Source organism: Ovis canadensis, chromosome 24 (genome assembly GCF_042477335.2).
Source record: "Ovis canadensis isolate MfBH-ARS-UI-01 breed Bighorn chromosome 24, ARS-UI_OviCan_v2, whole genome shotgun sequence".
Lineage (NCBI taxonomy): Eukaryota > Metazoa > Chordata > Mammalia > Artiodactyla > Bovidae > Ovis > Ovis canadensis.
Genome location: NC_091268.1, coordinates 14578878 through 14584535, shown reverse-complemented (window position 1 = coordinate 14584535; position 5658 = coordinate 14578878). Strand labels below are relative to the sequence as shown.

Sequence of the window (5658 nt, the reverse complement as noted above, 5' to 3'; positions counted from 1 at the left end):
TTTGGCGGGTGAGGGCCAGTCCAACGGGCCCAGCTGCGGGCTGCTCTCACCTCAGGCCCCTCTCCTTCCAGGACTTGGGCGGAGCCCAAGTTCTTCTTTGTCTTGGCCTGTGCCTTGGGGTTGCAGCACTGGAATAACGCCCACAGGTGGGCCCTTCGGCGACCCATCCTCGCGGATGGGGGCAGCCCCCCACTCGGGGGCAACCGTTGTTTAACGGTAGGATACCTCGGCTCCCGAGCTAGCACCACCGATCTCTCACTGCGACCACCACTATTCACACTACGACCACCGCTCTCACACACACCACTCTCACACACCACTCTCACACACACACCGCTCTCACACTAGGACCACTGCTCTCACACTATGACCACCCGCACCGCTGTCTCAAGGAGAAATGGCACCAAGGCTCTGCCTCCAGCACGTCTCCCAGGAGCCCGGAACCGGAACCCGCTCAGTCACAAGGGGCTCCGTGGTAACAGGGGGCTGGGCTCAGGCCCACCATCAAGGGTGCAGAGAGGGGGGAGGGGCTGCCAGAAAGACGACAGGGGAGTGTGGGGTGCGGGAGAAGGAAGGCCGTGCCCACGGCTCAGGCCCCCTCTAAAACATGACCCTGCAAGATACTGGGTCACAGTCGAACCGACCAGTATAAACTGCTTTAGAAACCACCACCCCTGGGAATGAACACGTCTTCTAAGTGGGCTTCTGCCCCCTCTAACCCCCCAAACAAGCCTCCAGGGAGGCTACTGAAAGGCACCCCTGAAGTCAAGGGTGTCCCCAGATCCCACCCGGCTGAGGAGGACTCACCACGCTAGCTGCCCCTCACTCTCACCCTGAGCTCGGTCCTCCCTGTCAGACTCCCTCACTCGAGCTCAGCAAGGGCTTGACCAACCTCACTCTAGGCCCTTAAAATGAACCCACAGTGGGTACAGGGGTTCATTCAACCTGCCGTGAACTCACCCTCTAAACTTCCATCCTGGGCTGCCAGACAACTCTGACCCATGGGGGTAGCACGGTGGAGGTTCAAGGGTGTCCCTGTCTTGAGCTGCGACAGCCAGTGCCTCCCAGACACCACCAGGTGCTGCCCCACCCTCCGCCCCCGAGTCTCCCACCCCTCTCCTGGCCCCACTCCCACCCTCGAGGCTCTCCACTCGCCAGGGCACAGGCCCCACTGCTCCTGGCTCAGCCCGGACCTCCTCTGTCACTTGAGAACCTCAAGTCCCCAGGGTGCTTGGGGTCCTATAGCCACCCATCTCAGCGATTACACACTCTGGGAGAGACAGAGTGCACTTTGGGGTCCCGCCCGCAGTTCACCCTGAACACGTTCTGTTTTTGGCTTTATCTAGTGGAGTTCTCTGAGATGTGTTTTTTAAACCTCAACTGTTGCTTTCAAAAAGACCATAAAGTCACTGTGCCCAACTTTAAGAATAAAATCTTCAGTTTCAACTTTAAAGTGAAACTGGAGGGAAGACTAAAAGCAGTCATTCTTTCAAACTGAAAAAGAAAACCCACATGTGACCATGTCCCAGAACACAGGTCACGTCACTCCTCCCTCCACAGCCTTCTCCTCCACCACCAGCAGCCTGGCATCGCAAGGCCTGCCCTGGGCCGGCAGGGGCAAGGGAAGAGGGCAGACCGGCCCCTCTGTCTCCAGGCCGCATGTGCCGCTTGCTCCACCTCCTTCCCAAATTCATGTGGCACTGAACCAGCCCGGGCAAGCTGGGGGTTCTGATCAGAAACACAACCGTGGGTACCAAGCAAGGACCCCTGGTTCTTGTTTTCCCCGGTATCAAATAACCTTGATCAATACAATTACTGGGCCTGTTACATGTGGCTTCAGATGACAGAAGGCCCCCAGGGTGTCCCCACTTCCAGTGACAGACACAAGCAGCTGGTAGGTCCACCTACCAAGAGCTAGAAAAGCAAAATACAGTTTAAAAGAGGTCCTTAGGCAGCCACAATCCAAGATTTCAAACAAAAGGGAAGTCCAGTGAGGGAGCTAGAGTCTGAGAGGGCCGCTCCTTCCCTCGGGGCATCTGAACAAAGCCCACTCTGCGAAGAAAAGGCAGGGAAAAAGTCAAGCATAGGGGGCTGGCTAACACAGCTCTGGAAGGTTCCTTGGGCTCGGGAGACAAAAATTCGAGCGCAGGCCTGATGAGTCAATTCGGATGTCAGAAAACGTACCCAACACTCCTCTCAAACGGGCTGAGCACTGAGTATTAGTCCTAAGATAATATATATTTAGAATCCTAGAAACCTTACATGAAGAAGCACATGATGTAATTCAATCACCTCTTTCTCTCTCATTAGAGGCAAAATTTAATTACTTAGCTTTAGGCCTGAAAACTCACATTAAGAGTTCTTAGGAAGCATCTATCAAGAAATGTAATAAAATGTCAATTATTCATTTTTTTCTGGTCTCTCAAATATAGGTTTGTGTTTTAAAAGCCAGTAGCAAATATTTATAATATTATAATATTATGTTATATATAATATAAAGAATAATGATATAATAATGAAAATGTAATTTTGTGTAGAATTATTGATACCACAAAATAAAAAAGGAAATGGCATTTTCAGTCATCAAGTATTTACAGAATTGACTATGTGCTAATCACACACTCCTTGTTTCCAGTGAAACTGGAACTTTTCTTAAAAATGTCTTTTCTTCTCAATCTACACATTCCATCCTCAGTGCCATCATCTGCTAACATATAGAACATGCTTCGAAAAAATATGAAAAAGACGTTCTTGCATTTAAAGACTTCACTGTCTACCAGAGGAAAGAGACAAGTAAACAGAAGTTATCTATAATGCATAAGTACGTTAATAAAGTGAGCAAGTCACTTAACATTTCTAAGCCTCAAATAAGATAGATGTTTAAGAACTCTAAATTACACAGGGAACTTGAATACACCATTTCTAACAGCCATGAAATTAAAACACGTTTACTCCCTGGAAGAAAATTATGACCAACCTAGATAGCATATTCAAAAGCAGAGACATTACTTTGCTGACTAAGGTCTGTCTAGTCAAGGCTATGGTTTGTCCTGTGGTCCTGTATGGATATGAGAGTTGGACTGTGAAGAAGGCTGAGCGCTGAAGAATTGATGCGTTTGAACTGTGGTGTTGGAGAAGACTCTTGAGAGTCCCTTGGACTGCAAGGAGATCCAACCAGTCCATTCTGAAGGAGATCAACCCTGGGATTTTTTTTGGAAGGAATGATGCTAAAGCTGAAACTCCAGTACTTTGACCACCTCATGAGAAGAGTTGACTCATTGGAAAAGACTCTGATGCTGGGAGGGATTGGGGGCAGGAGGAGAAGGGGACGACCGAGGATGAGATGGCTGGATGGCATCACGGACTCGATGGACGTGAGTCTGAGTGAACTCCAGGAGATGGTGATGAACAGGGAGGCCTGGTGTGTTGTGATTCATGGGGTCACAAACAGTTGGACACGACTGAGCGACTGAACTGAACTGAATTGAACTGAAGGTCCTCTCTAGATCTAAAATTCTATGATTATCTGATCTCTTTAAATTAAAAGGTAAATCACAAAATATTCAGTATGCAAACAAGAAAAACAGACCAACTAAGAGATGAAACTGTTTGTACAAGTGCATTCGAATGTTTTTTCAAAACTGTTAAAACTCCCATTCTAAGTATCACTGAAATTTCCACAGACACCGTCTTTTAATCAACATCTTCCCCTCAAACCTGCAGACTTCTAAGTAATCAACAAGCAGCTATTTTGTGGTAACAGAAGTAAAGTGCTTAAAAGCCCATGGCTTGGACTCACAAAAGTGATCTTTTAGAAGGAAGCTGTTAATAGAAACGTGTGCATGACATTCTTACTACAATAAATTTGTTCATTAACTTCACTTCAAAAATTTAATGTTCAGGTTTTACATGAAGAGTTAAAAAAAGAATCTAAGATTAGCTCTTTTCACTGTTAAATGTTTTGAAATTTAGAACAAGGTTTCCCTTACCTGATATGGACATGGAATGTGATAGTCTCTGCAGAGTTCTTGTATCCACGTTGTTTCCCAGATGCTGCGGTAAGCTTGCTCAAAAAGTAGCATCCAAGTACAACTATGAGTGGTATGAGATACAGAGTGCTGAAAACACCAATCCAGATCATAAACTCCACCAGTTTATACTGGTTCTCCTTTTCAAATGGAATCTCAACTCGCACTCTGTTTAGGGATATAATGCCAGCTAAAAGGAGTGAAACCCCAACTACCACACACAGGCAGAGGGGTGCAAGAACAAAATACCTCAAGGCATCAACATCGTAGAGGCCAACAAAACACACGCCACTGATACCGTCACCTTCAATTTTATTCATCGCTGAAAGGATGACGGTCAGCGTTCCAGGGTTGCCCCACGCTTCGGCAGGAAACAGCAAGGCTTTCTTCTTGATAGCTTCACTACCCCACTTTGGCACAGCTGCCAAGAACCATGTGATGGTAAGAATCACCCACCAACGCTGCCAGCCATAGTGAAAAAAATAGAGTATCATGGAAAGCATGATACCAGCTTTGTTCTGAGATCCTTGGATCACTGTGGAAGCCTTATACTGTGCAGGGCTGGATGCACAGCAGGCGACTCGGTCCTCAAGCAAAAACCCAATAAAGAAAATTAATGACACCATCATGTAGCAGGCAGCATACATTATAATGGGTCTTTCAGGATACCGGAATCTTATCCCATCAATCAAAAAAGTGAAAAAAAGTAAACAACGTGGCAGAGAGGCAAATGCCTGAAATCAATCCTATGAAATACCGAGCAAATGAAAGCTCTCCTCTCCTAAAGTACATCTTTCGACAAGGAGGTGAACAATCACGCACGTGCAAAAAGGAACAGCCAAGATCAGGATCGATTTTCCACTCTCGGGGACACCAAAAGCCACAGTCCCTCTCCACTGTGGGAGAATCAGTAGGATCAGCAGGATCAGTAGGATCGCCAGCTAATTTCAGGGCCACCAGCCGAGGAGACGGCTCACCACAATCTGGGAACCTAAAAACACAGGACAAGAATCATTTACTCCTTGGGAACCAAATGATTTGGATTTCCACATTTAGCAGTTGTGGCTTATTTATGCTTATGTCCTTGGAGAACATTACCATATGTTGAACAAATCATGCAAATATCTTGCTTGTGGGTCATACAATGAGATATTCCACAGTTGGCAAAAAAAACAAAGAATGTATACTTAATTTTGTTTTGGCTTCAAAAATATCACTCTTTATTAAAACAGGCATAGCCATGAATAAATAGTGTAATTAATGCTATTTATTTAGGACACACAGTTTACAGGAAGATTTCAAACTATAAATAAGTATATATAAAGTAAGCATACATAAATAAAAAGCTCCAGTAGAATAGTAGCTAAAAGTTTTTTTTTAATGTTTAATTACAAGATAGTCCTCAATTTACCCTAGACTCAAATAGAACTTTCTTAAAAATAAGAGGTAAAAATCTTCCCTAGAACAAGAGGGCAGAGGAGTCGGTGGACGTGGGGTACATCTCTTTCCAAGGATACATCAGGAATACACCTTCAGAGACAGAAGTGCAGGCAGAACACCAGCTAACAGGGGGCAAGAGGACCTGATCAGCGGAAAAGAAGATAGAGAACCACGCAAAGCTCGGTATGAC

The 5658-nt window shown here is 46.0% G+C and overlaps 1 pseudogene; it reads right to left on the bottom strand.

Moving 5' to 3' along the window:
* Nucleotides 1–1537: 1537 nt before the first annotated feature.
* Nucleotides 1538–4943, bottom strand: LOC138429717 (frizzled-3-like; annotated as a pseudogene).
* Between the last annotated feature and the right edge of the window lie 715 nt (nucleotides 4944–5658).